A 13,208-nucleotide genomic window follows, 5' to 3' on the forward strand; every position below is an offset into this window, starting at 1 on the left:
CCAGAGATCTGGGTTCCGCTTCCACCCCTCCCCAGAACATCCTGCTCTTCTAAGATGCATGTATCAGCAACTCCTGCCTTGGTTAAGCTAAGCCTGCTGACCTGGCTAATTTACAGCCTGCTGACTTGGCTGCTTTTAGCAATAAGCCATAGTGGTTTTAGGCACTTCACTGGTTTGCCAAAGTCTCCCCGTACACAGTCACTTCATCTCTCAGTGGTTCAGGTTCCTGTCTGTACAATGGGTACAGCGCTCCGTCTTCTCCCTCCCCGCTTTGTCTGTCTGGGCTATTTACATTGTAAGTCCTCCAGGGAAGGGCTCGTCTCTCACTATGTACAGCACCAAGTGCCATGGAGCCTCGAGGTGCTATTGTGACACAAATACAAAAGTCCATTGTTATTAGCCTCACTGTATAAATGCAGGGATTAAGCCCAACAGAAGGTTTAAAACCACCGTTGCCGAGTTCAGAGCTGGTGTAAGTGGCATGGTCCATAGACTGAAATCAATCTGATTAAGGCGCCTCTGTTATCGCAGCATATGCGTGTGTCCTGACCTTGATTGGGTTGAGCCTCACAACCCCCCAGTGAGGCAGAGCAGCGTGGTTACCCCCATTGTCCGGATAGGGAAATGACGCACGGAGGCAAAGTAACTGACCCAGGGTCCCGCAGGGAGAGACTTCAATGTGGATCTTCTAGATCAGTGGCTCTCAATCTTTCCAGAATAGTGTACCCCTTTCCGAAGTCTGGTTTATCATGCGTACCCCAAGTTTCACCTCACTTAAAACTATTTGCTTACAAAATCAGACCTAAAACTACAAAAGTGTCTCAGCACACGGTTACTGAAATATTGCTTACTCTCTGCTTTTTACTATATAATTGTAAAATAAATTGATTGGAATATAAATATTGTACTTACATTTCAGTGTGTAGTATACAAAGCAGTATAAACAAGTCATTGTCCGTAGGAAATTTTAGTTTCTACTGACTTCGCAGGTGCTTTTGATGGAGCCTGTTGAAGAACTAGGGCAATATCTAGATGAGTTGTTGTACCCCCGCGAAGACTCTGCAGACCCCTAGTTGAGAACCACTGTTCTAGGGGCCTAGCCACCGGACCATCCTTTCTCTCTAACGGGAATGCATCTGCTTAGGCCAAATTTGAATGTAACCAGAGGTGGCAGGTCTGAGCACCTAGCAGTTTCCTATAGCTAAACACATCCTGGAAGTGCACAGGGTACGCCAACGGTCGTACCTGATGCTAATGATCAGCCTCTTCTGTACGTGACCTGGGATGATCCTCATCTGCTAAGCAGGGACAGTGATCCACAAAACACAGATGAGCTTGCACCGTAGAAGGCACAGGAAATTAACTGGCCCTGGCGAGCAACCCCCAGCAATCGAGTCACTTGCAGAGCTGTTTTGATCTTAGATTCCTTGAATGATTTCTGTAGCTAGCTAGTTTCCTTGCTGAATCCACCCCTGAATGAAATATCTCCAAGCCAGGGTTGACCTCCAGTTGCAGAGAAGGCTCTGTGCTTAACACTCACACGCACGTACACACACGTGTGCAATTGCATTTCAAACAATAACAGCAACAGCCGTAGCACAGGGCAGCTGGGCTGCAGTCAGGAAAATGTGGCTCTTGCTTCCCACTGCGTCCCTTTCATCCCTCCCAGTCGGCCGCGCTGGTTCTCTGACGTGTGATGGCTTTTGACTAATTATGCTGCCCCCTGCTTATGCCTGTCTGTCTGAGGCTGATTGTCTTATTAATATTGTTTGCTTTAAGGGCCAGGAGCAACACAGAGACAGGGGACCTACCCTTCGCTTCTCCTTTTCCCATAGCGAAACCGTTAATGTCTCGGGAAGCAGCATGACCTAGTTCAGCTGTTCTCAAACTTTAGCAACCTGAGGACCCCCATTTTGGTTTTAAAATATTTTTTGCAGACCCCCCTCCACCCTTGCCCCTCCTCTTCCCTGCCTCTTTCCACCCCCTCCCCCGAGAATGCCCCGTCCCCCCTCCTCCCTTCCCTCCTAGCACCTCCTGCATGCCGCTGAGTAGCTGTCCCCCCGGCGTGCAGGGCACGCTGGGAGGGAGGGGGAGGAGTTGATCAGTGGGGCCTGTGGATCTCCTGGAGTACCCTTGCGGATCCCCGGCGGTCCGCGGACCCCAGTTTGAGAAATGCTGGCCTAGTAGTTAGGGCTCGGCACTGGGAGTCAGGGGACCTGAGTTCTATTCCTGGCCTTGTTTTGTGCTTCTGTTTCCACTCCCATCCTTTGTTCCTACTGAGCAGAGAGCTGTTAAGGTGGGCTGGAATGCACTCGCTTGTCCACTGTTAGTACAATAGGCCTGTCATAAATATAAAGGGAAGGGTAAACACCTTTAAAATCCCACCTCTGCCACCATGTCAAGGTTCCTTCCCCACTCTGAACTCTAGGGTACAGGTGAAAGGGTTTTTCCTCTGGCCAGGAGGGATTTTAAAGGTGTTTACCCTTCCCTTGATATTTATGACAAGGCCCCTGATCTCCATGGGCTGGCAGGATCCTCGAGAGGTCATCCAGTCCTGAGGCAGGACCAAGGAAAACTAGCCCGTCCCTGACAGGTGTTTGTCTAGCCAGTTCTTAAAAACCTCCAGGGAGGGGGATTTCCCAGTCCTGGCGCTCAACACTGCTACAGATGACATCACTGGAACTCCCTTGTTATTTAAGGGCAGATTTATAGGTAACATGCAGCATTTAGGTACAGCCCCGTTACTCCCCTGTGGTATGAGTAGCCCCATACCACACGAGCAGCAGTGTCATTGCCTTCCAAGGCACCCCAGAGGGACAATTCAAGGTGTGGAAGCTAATCACAATCTGACCCACTTCTGGCCCTTTAGATGATTCCCAGCCTGGCCAGCAATCCTCCTGTCTGGTCTCAGCTCCCCTGAAGTTACTAGGCTTCCTGTGACCTACCCTTCCATGGGAATTAACCAGACATGGGCCTGATACGAAATCCCAGATTCAAACGCCCCAGAATCAAGGTGCTATTCCAAACCCGCACTTAGATCCAAGTCTTCCAGCTGGTCCCGGTGCTTCTTATGAGCTGAACCGAAACCCCAGAGCCACAAATCTCCCAGAGTCCTGGGCTGTTTGAAACCCCATTTCAGGAGTGTCAGTTTGCATCTTCAGCCCGTCCTTGAATTATCCACCAGGCCACTTCCCCCCTCACCCTCTTGAAATTCCCGGTGCACCCATGAGGTCTCAAAGAAACCAATTGACTCATCTGTTGATCTGTGTCATCCATTTATCTCGTCTGGGAGTGGTTGATCTATGTGGAGGGGGAGGGCTCTAGTAATCCTGGAACTGAAGCGGATAAGTGCACCTGTCACCGTGGTATCTGAACGCCGAGTGGGTGAGAAAGGAAGAGCGTGGATGGTTAAATTGTGGAGGGAAGGTTGGGGAAGGGAATCCACTGAGTGTAACTCAAACAGAAGGCTAGAGAGCAAGGATGGAACGAACAAGTCACGTGCCTCGCATCACACTCCTCTCTTGTTTGTGTTACATCCCTTTCCACCGCTTTTCCTCCGTCTTTGTCGTAGGTTGTCTGCCGCCCTGTGGATAGGGACGCCACAGGGTGATGCTGCCGTGATCTGAACCTGCCACTGTTAGAGTGGGTCTGAAAACAGAATCCCTGTCCCAGAGGAAATCCTGATATTTCTGCAGTTATTTTCATCTTGAATCAGGACGAAATGTAGAAACATCGACAGTTGTCATGCAACTAAAAGATGTGAAAAATGTCAATCCAGACTCATCAGAGTCGTTTGTTTTGACATTTTTTTTTTATTTGAAACAAAATGTTTTCTCCTCAGGGTGCAGAGAAGAGCCACGAGAATGATCAAAGCATTAGAAAACCTGCCTTCTAGCCATAGGCTCAAGGAGCTCGATCTATTTCGCTTAACAAAGAGAAGGTTCAGGGGTGGGTTGATCACAGTCTATAAGTGCCTACGTGGAGAACAAATATTTGGTACTGGGCTCTTCAGTCTAGCAGAGAAAGGTCTGCCATGCTCCAGCAGCTGGAAGTTGAAGTGACACAAATTCAGAATGGACCTAAGGTGTATATTTTTAATGGTGAGTGTAATTAATCACTGGGACAACTTACCAAGAGTCGGGGCGGCGTCTCCATCACTGATAATTTTTTAATCAAGATGGGGTGTTTTTCTAAAAGATCTGCTCTAGGAATTATTTTGGGAAGTTTTCTGACCTGTGTTATAGAGGAAGTCAGACTACATGATCCCAGTATTCCCTTTGAATCTTGCAACCTAAGAATCTCTTCCATTTTCTTCTTTATAGGTTCTTACAGCACCCTCATCACCAGAGTATCTGAGCAACTTCCAGTAGTACGTTAAGCAACATGATTAGCACCTTTCACCTGTGCTTTATTCTCTCTCTCGTCCTCTCCCCCAGGGGAGAACTGTGTGCACATGGAAGCATTTTGTTCCCGTAGGGTTTTGTTTTTTCAAACGCACAAGCTGCTCTGTGTGTGTATATTGAGAAGGCTGGTCGGAGGGGCGTGCCGTGACGTGAAGATGACATTTTAAGTTGAAGTGTCAATTTGAAATGAATCGGTCGGTTCTGAAACAACCGATTTGCTTCAGAAAATTGAAAAAAAAAAATCAAACCCAACATTTTTCCCATAGAAAAATTTGACAAAAAAGACTTTCTGACAAAACCCAGAACTTTTCCTCCTCAGATTTGTAATTGGCTCTAATCACTGTGTGTACGGGAAGTCGGCTTTATCTTGCCTTTGGTGCAAAGCTAAGGCTGGTGTGGCCAAGCCTCAAGTATCAGCCTGCAGGGACTGACAAACCTGCTTTTGTTCCCCTTTGACAGCCATGCCAAGGGGAAGCTACAGCCCCAACAGCTGCTGTTGCTACCTTGATTGCTTTGGATTGCCCTTTTAATTTTGACTGTCCCCTGTTGCCACATCACGCAAATAGGGTCGTTAAGGTTCCAGGCAGCTTTATTAGCTCAGCAAGTGGAGAGGAGGGAGATGCCATTCACCAGCTGTCTGCAGCCAGATCCCCCACCAGTCCATCTTACTGGCCCCCTGCCTATGTCCACCATAGGTCGTTCTATCAGTCACCGTGCAAATACAAACTGAGGGGAGGCGGTGGGTGGGAGGGAAGGGGGTTGGACCTATATAAACGGAAGAGAGGAATCGCTGTCTTCCCTGAATCCAGAACAAGATTCCTGCCTTGCCTTCCAAACTGTTGCAGGTTCCTGAGCCCCTTTTCCCCTGGACCTGTCTCGGGCCATCTTGCGTGATGTTGTGGTGGTCTCCAGTAACGGTGCAGCTGCCTGGTGAATGGGAGCTTTGTGGGGGCGCGGTGCTGGGGAGAGGCACTGGGGAGGCCAGCTGCAAGGGGCCCAGCTTGGAACACTCCAATGGCCAGGGCTGGGTGGTGGTGGGGCTTTGGGGAATGTCCCAGTGGAGATGGAGGGCTCTTGATCTCCAGTCCCTCTTGGAAGGAGAGGACGCTGCCCCCTGCGAGAACTGTGCAGAGCAGCTTCGCTGCCTCAACTGCCCAGAGACTTTACCAAGGAAAATGCAGTTTAATCCTCCTTGAGTTTCCTTTCTCCCATTTTAACCAGACATGATGGGAACCTGGGACCTTAGGCACAAACCCTCTGTCACCTGAGGTGAGGGAGTAGCTCAGCTCAACTCCACTGAGGAAGTGGCAGTAGTAGGTTGTTATCCTCTCTGCTAAGGGACATGTCACACAATACTTTGGGGGTATCTCACGCCCCTCTTATCTATGTTAACTTCAGTACATACCTAGCCCCCATTACTGGGGACTCCTGGTGGACTCTCCAGGGCGGAGGCCATCTGTTCATTGCGTACAGCTCCTAGCACAATGGGGTCCTAAGCCCAGACTGGGGCCTCCAAGTGCTACACTAATGCAAATAGTAATTCTCGTCTCTTCTCGTGTATTTACTCCACCTGCTGAAAAGTCCTGATCTCTGCAGACAGGGGTAGAGAACGAGCTCAGGCTGACACGGCTCCTTTCACCCCGGCATGCATTATGGACAGATTGCGTGGTGTGTGTGCTGCTTCCCCCCTGCTTAAGTGCAGCTGCTTCTGGGGTGAAGCGCAGCAAGTGCCCTAGTGCACAACAACGCTGCATACAAAGAATGCCTCCTCCGATGGAAACAGTAGGTCAGGGGGGGTGTAACCCCCAAGATGAAATTTGGACAAGACATCAGGGCTGGCTAAGGCTCCTTTTCTTGCTAATTACCATGGGATGGGCAAAGGCTCATGCAGTCAGGGCATGTCTGTGTTATTCAAAATGCCGGCTCTTCCAGCAGCATTAATATCATCTGGGAGGGGTGGAAGCACACCCCTTAGAATCTCAGGGTTGGAGGGGACCTCAGGAGGTCATCTAGTCCAAACCCCTGCTCAAAGCAGGGCCAATCCCCAATTTTTGCCCCAGATCCCTAAATGGGCCCCTCAAGGATTGAACTCACAACTTTGGGTTTAGCAGGCCAATACTCAAACCACTGAGCTATCCCTCCACCCCCATCACTCCTGAATCACTACATGAAAGCTTATGCTCAAATAAATTTGTTAGTCTCTAAGGTGCCACAAGTCTTCCTGTTCTTTTTACTTTTGTACTCTCTCTCTACATGTTTCCGAGCCAGCTACTAACCCAGCAGATGCCTGCTTAGCTTGTGAGAACAGCCCCATCGCTTGATGTGTGAGAGCGGCCGGCAGGGCGAGGCAGCCTTGCTTTTCTCCAGCGGAAACCTGCTGGTCTCTGTTCAGCGGCAGACATCTCCCCCAGCCGACCCCTCCCGTCACCAGTGGGCACTCAGGCTGGCTCTCTCAGCGTGCCGGTAATATCAGGAGCTGGAGTTTTCTTCCCCTTTCAGAGGTACACTCCACATGCTGCCTCAGGGCTCAGTCTTTAAGGCATGGCTTGAGTCCTTCCATAGGCAGACGTGGAAGGATAAACCCTGACTGCTGCTGGCTCGCAATCACGGTTCTGAGATCTAGGCAGTGTGCTGCAATGGATAGAGCAGGCGTGCAGGACTTAGGAGACCTTGGTTTTATTCCCAGCCCTGCCACTGCCTTGCTGTGTGCCCCTGAGTAAATCACTTTGCCACTCGGTAGCTCTGTTTCCCTTCCCAGACTTTGCACGTCCTGCCTATTTAGGTTGTAATCTCTTCGGCACTGGGACTGTCTCGCTGTGGGTCTGTCCAGTGCCTGGTGCACTGGGCTGCTGATCCCAGTTGCGCGCGACCCTGATTCTGCTAATAATATCTAGTGAAAGTGTTGAACAGAAGGAGAGCTGTGAAGTGTGGGGGAGACAGGAACCTCTGCTAAACAGCCCTGTAGGGGAGAGGTGGCGAAGCCGGCTGGGGAGATAGAGGAGTGAAAAGAGAGCGGCTTGCTGGAAAGATTGGAGATCCCCAAGGCCGCGTTTTAATCCATGGACTAATACCTTGAAACCTGACATTTGGAGCTGGGGAGTGGGAGCCCTTTTAAACATCAGCAGAGCAGAACAGCTGCCCCGGGGACGTTCAGCGATTCAAGAGGAACCCAGTTTTAAAACTTCATTCAGTGCATGCTCTCCTTGCACTGCTGAGATTCCTGCCAGCCCAATGGGCCCCGCTGCTCCTTTTTTCTGGCACTTTTTTCAAACTTTGCCTGTAGTGAAAGTCAAAACAATAAAATGTGATTATGACTCTGTATATTTAATGTCCTCTCTTTAATTATATATCCACTCAGCCCCAGGCCAGATGGTGGAGCCTGTATGCTAAGGCCAAACACCTCTTGATTTCAAGGAGAGTTTAGAGTGAGGGTTTGATCTCCTTCGCTGTTTGTTCACTGAGAGTTGTACCTGCTTCTGCCTGCCCATAACTTGCCAGGACACAGAAATACTCGCTACTCTGTGGCCCATTTTATCTATTTACCCATTGATAGGCAACTGGAGTTTGCGGTGGACCCTTTTTATAATGGGAGGCTCATTCTCAGCTGGATGCAGTCGTCTCCTTCGCCTCTGCAAATATTGTGTGGTGTTACTGTGTGCTGCTGTCATGTTCCACCCCAGAGGTGGCTGCATTCCAGTGGCGGGCAAAGTGATTTCTGTGTGTTATGAGTCTGGATTCTGACTTGCTATGGTCACTCTTACACTGATTCAACTCCATTCATACCAGTGGAGCTACTCCTGATTTACAGGTGGGTCAGTGAGACTGGAAGGAGCCCTATGGTTTGAATCCAAGGTAGACAAGAGTGGTTGCCTTTAGAATGTCAACATTTTGTCAACACTTAGCAGCGTCTCAGATTCCACTGTGTTTTCTATGACCCTATATTTAGCATAGGAGGTAAGAGCAGTACCTAAAATGCCAGAGCATGGGAATTGTGGGTAAATGTTGAATTTTTAATGGCAACCACTGTACAGTCATCATCTTATCGTGCTGGTCAGTATTATCTCACTGCTGCCTTGTATTTCATCCCATCTGTTGTAGCCACCTTTTGCCCTTTATCTTAAACTTGGATTGTCAGCTCTTTAGCACAGGGGCTGTCTTTTTGTTCTGTGTTTGTGCAGTACCTGGAGTCCTGGCCTCTACAGGCAGCCACAATACAAATAAATACAAATAATGTAGAAATAGAAGATATTTTTCTATGACAGAACATGTTTCCTGTTCCAAATCAACCCCTCCTCGGAAAAACTCCTGCCCAGATCTCCAGTATGTGGCCAGTGCTGTGTGAAATTAACATAACAAATGGGATGTGCAGGCCACTACAGGGCAAGCTGGGGATAGAACCAAGCTGTGTGTCCAAGGGGTGATCTCAGGGCTTAATTTGTAATGAAAGAGGTGTCAGGGCTCAAGCAATTTTTTTACATTCCTAACTGATGCAGCAGGCCCAGAGGTGCTGGGTCTATGAACAGCCAAGCCCTGGCACAGATTAAGCACTGGATGATCCTGCCCCACTGAAGGCACTGCGAGTTTTGCTGTTATCAGTGGGAGGCAGGGTCAGACCTTGGATGGGAGGAAGGCTGGGGACCCTGTTCCTGCCATGTTGGCTGAAAGCATTCAGCGAAAGGGGGGTTGATTCTAAACGGAGCAGGGACATGTGCTCACCAGATGGGCCGTTGGCTCCTTCATTGCCTCAGAAAGAGGCTTTTTTCCCTTTTGCTGCTGTCCCATCCTGCTTCCGTGTCATCCTCATGTCGTGATCCCCCATCCCATGCCCCGATATCCTAGCTTCCGAGGCCTGTGCTCTGTGTGGGTCCTTCCACAGCCGGGTGCTCCCACCCCTCTTCCTTCCCTGCCCCTCACAGCTGTCTGCATAACCTACCAGAGGCAGGTGGCTCTAGCTTCCAAACAGCATCTGCTTCGTAGATCACTTTGCTCCGGTTAGTTTCTTTGGCCTTCCTGCCGCGGAGCAGGGCAGAGGATGGTTGTATCGCACCCTCCCCTTGACTTGTTTCTGCGTGAATGGTGCAGTTGTGACTGGGTACCTCTGGATCTCCTCCAGTTAGCAGAGGAGAAGACCATGATTTATAGCTCTGTGCTGGAGAGTGCTACTTCCACCGGTCTGGCTACGGTCCAGCGGGCGTTCACGGTGCAGCTGCGGGCAGGTGTGCCAGGCAGGCATCTATCAAGAGGGCTGGAATTGGAATGGGCTCAAACTTAGGCTGCTCCTTTCTCCATGGATCTGTTGGACCGGGGGATAGGCTTGGAAGAGGAGTCCGTGAAGCGCCATTACTTAGGACATCTCTCCACGGACAAAGCTAGGATTCAATCCTGCATGATTTATTTGGCATAGATAATCCGGTCAAGCCAAGCCACGGCGCTCTTATCAACGATGTTCGAGGCACGAAGACCTCCAGGAAGTTGTGTCATTTTGCCGTCCTCAACAAGGTGTGTTGTGGTTTGTGGCTGCCCACAGTGACCTAGTGGAGACTGTCTCTATAACATCACCGCTGCAACACAAACTGGTGTCCGGTACGAAACCGGTTGAGAAGGCTCCATTGCCTTTGTGGTAAACCAAACCCAGGTTGATGTTGAGCGGGGTCCCAGACAAGATAATTATTTCTCTTTCTCTTTGGACCATGAAGCTCGCCATGCATCCTCTACTATAAATCCCTCATTGGATTGAAACATATTCTGGAACTAATCAGAGGTGGGTGAAGGAGGAATCCCTATCTAGATGAAGTTTGGTCTAAGGTTTGGGGGTTAAATCAGGGGTTGGGTTTGGATTCAGTGGCACTTTGGATTCAGGAGCTGCTTTCATGAGACTTTTTTTCGGGGGACGGGATATCCTGAGATCAGCTGGTCATGCTAGATTTCCACCATCTTGGACCACATCTCGTGACCATCCGCTTCATCCAGACTGGAACTGGAGAGCAAAGCCCAAAAGAAAAGGGCGGTTTTGGGCGCACAGATCCAAATCCGTAACCTCTTACTGCTGGAAGGAGCTTTGGATACACAGTTCTGCTCTGGCCTGCTCTCGAACAGAAGTGTCTTTTCCATCTCTAATTGCAATGATTGTGTGACAGACTGCAGAAGGTGCACAGTCACCAGCAGGGCTGCCTAATGGTTAGGTGGGGATTTGTTCGGGCACCTCCCCTTTGAGAGCACAGTCCAGTCCTTCAGTGTCCCTGCCCCAAGGATTTCCAGTCCTCCCCTTTAGCACCGGGGCTTTGTTGGGGTTGGGTCCTCGAACAGTCAAAGCCCTTTCCAGCAGATCTCTCCCCTAGATGAAGACTCCCAGGGTGGTAATGTCCTCTCAGAGTGGGTAGGGGAACCCCGGGCCCACCCTCTCCACTAGGCTCCAGTCCAGGGCCCAAAGGTGGCAACTACACTCAACACCTTGGTGTACTAAGCCACTGCCCTCCCCTGGACCACTTCCTACCCCAGTCTCTATTTGTTTCCTGGAGTAACTGGCTCTAATCAAGTCTCTGGCCTGCAGTCTCGGTCCCCTCCCTCTCCACCATGGGTTTGCACAGGCCTGTGTTGCCAGCTCCCGGGTAGGATTTTCCCTTCAGAGCTCAGAGCAGCCCTCTGCTCCCTTCCCCTGCCTGCCTCTGAACCGCTCCACTCCCCTTTTTAAAGTCCTGCCTCCAGCTTGTGCAGGCTTTGCAGGGGCAGCTGGGCGGGGCCCAGAGCTGGTCCGTAACCCCTTGCTCTCCAGTGTGGGGTTTGGACACCCCATCACACAAACTCAACCCCAAGGGCTTCCCAGTTGCTCTGATCAAGGCTGCCAGGATCTGGGCAGCCATTGTTTCAGTTGAGTGGTCTTTCAAAGGTGACCTGCAAGGCACTTTTTAAAAACAAAATAGGACTTCTGCCCTCTGTTTGACTTGTTTATGATTTGTAGATTTTTCCTTAAATATATCAGGCAGGTGAAATGTATCCAGTCTCCACAGGGTTTGGTGAAGGTCTCTGAGGATGTATGTCGTGTATGCTCGCATCTTAACTGAAGAGGTGTCCAAACTTTAACAAAGAGACCCATTCTCCAGAATGGGTGTTGGTTTTTAGGGTTAAGTAGGTCTGAACAAAGGGGTTTTAAAGACTCTGACTAAAAGTCCTTAAAGCCCTTCTCATTTGCTCAGCTCTCCTCTCTTCTTGGCTTATGTGCCATCAACCTTCCACTAATTCTCCAGTGATTATAGAACAGGGGCGGGCCAACTACGGTCCGTGGGCCACATCCAGCCCATCAGACCTTTCAAACTGTCCCTCAAGCTCCTGCCAGGGAGCAGGGTCGGAGACTTTCCCTGCTCCATGCATCTCCTGGAAGCAGAGGCATGTCCCCTCTCCGGTTCCTACACGTAGGGGCAGCCAAGGGGCTCCGCACGCTGCCCCCACCCCAAGTGCCAGCTCTGCAGCTCCCATTGGCCGGGAACCATGGCCAGTGGGAATTTCAGGGGTGGTGCCTGCAGACAGGGCAGCGCGCAGAGCAGCCTGGCCAAGCCTCCGCATAGGAGCTGGAGAGGAGACATGCTGCTGCTTCTGGAAGCTGCTTGAGATAAGCCCCGCCCAGAGCGTGCACCCCTGAACCCCCCTCCATGCTCCAACCCCACCCCTGATTCCCCTTCCACCCTCCGAACCCCTTGGTTCCAGCCCAGAGCATCCTCCTGCACCCCAAACTCCTCATCCCCAGAGCCTGCATCCCCAGCCAGAGCCCTCACCATGCCCCAAACCCCTGTGACAGCCTGGAGCCCCCTCCCGCACAGTGAACTCCTCATTTCTAGCCCCACCCCAGAGCCCACACCCCCCCAGCCAGAGCTCTCACACCCTCCCGCACCCCAACCCCCAATTTGGTGAGCGTTTATGGCTCTCCATACAATTTCCATATCCAGATGTGGCCCTCAGGTCAAAAAGTTTGCCCACCCCTATTATAGAATCGGCCGGCTAGACAGGACTTGGATTCCTTATGTGTGAAACCGAGCATTTAATAGTGATGACAAAAAAAAAAGAAACTTTAAAAAACCTCACAACCCTTTCAGACCTTCTCAACAGAACATGGGAAGCAAAAAGGAAAAGCACAAGTACGTTTCCCACCCACCCCCCTTTGCTTGTCACTTTTAAGAACATCCCTTCTCCGCCCCGAGGAATGGAGGAGAAATTGTTGATCGGTGTCCCATTTAGTCCAAAACAGGAGATGCCGTCATGAATAGTGAGTTTCTCTGTCTCTCTGTGCGTTGAGAATGTTTTTGTACTCCTCTGACGGATCGAATAAATCCAAAGGAAGGAAAAAGCCCTGCACTCTGCAGCTTGTAATATAATCAGATCAGCACAAATGCTGCATGGAGGGTTGTTTTTCATTATTTTTAAGAATCCCCCCCCCCCCAACACACACACAACTCTTTAATAGCTGGCAAATCACTGTCGGCAAAAAAAATCCGCATGCACTCACCCTGAGGCAGCCATGCAATGTCTAGATGTGAGCTTTGTTTCCAATTGTATTTAGCTGGCTTTAGCAATGGTTAGTTACCCAGTGCTAGAGGGCCTCTTTGCACCGCTGGTACGTGACAGAGTGGGTGAGTGGCTAAGACCCGGCACCAGGAGGTATCAGGAGACCTGGGTTTCTGTTCCTGGTTCTGCTTTGTGATCTTGGGGGCGTCACTTCAGCTCTCTGGGCCTGTTTCCCCTCCCACCTTATCTGCCTATCTATCAGGGTTTTATAACAGCACCCATCCCTGCAGTATCTGGGTGCCTTCCATG

General features: G+C 50.4%; 1 protein-coding gene across 2 annotated transcripts in view; it reads left to right on the plus strand.

The window, feature by feature from the left end:
- The window catches only part of PIK3R3 (phosphoinositide-3-kinase regulatory subunit 3), a 349,039-nt gene that overhangs the window by 15,137 nt on the left and 320,694 nt on the right, over nucleotides 1–13,208 (plus strand). The gene's annotated exons all lie outside the window — the stretch shown is intronic.

This window comes from Lepidochelys kempii, chromosome 8, assembly GCF_965140265.1.
Source record: "Lepidochelys kempii isolate rLepKem1 chromosome 8, rLepKem1.hap2, whole genome shotgun sequence".
Taxonomy (NCBI): Eukaryota; Metazoa; Chordata; order Testudines; family Cheloniidae; genus Lepidochelys; species Lepidochelys kempii.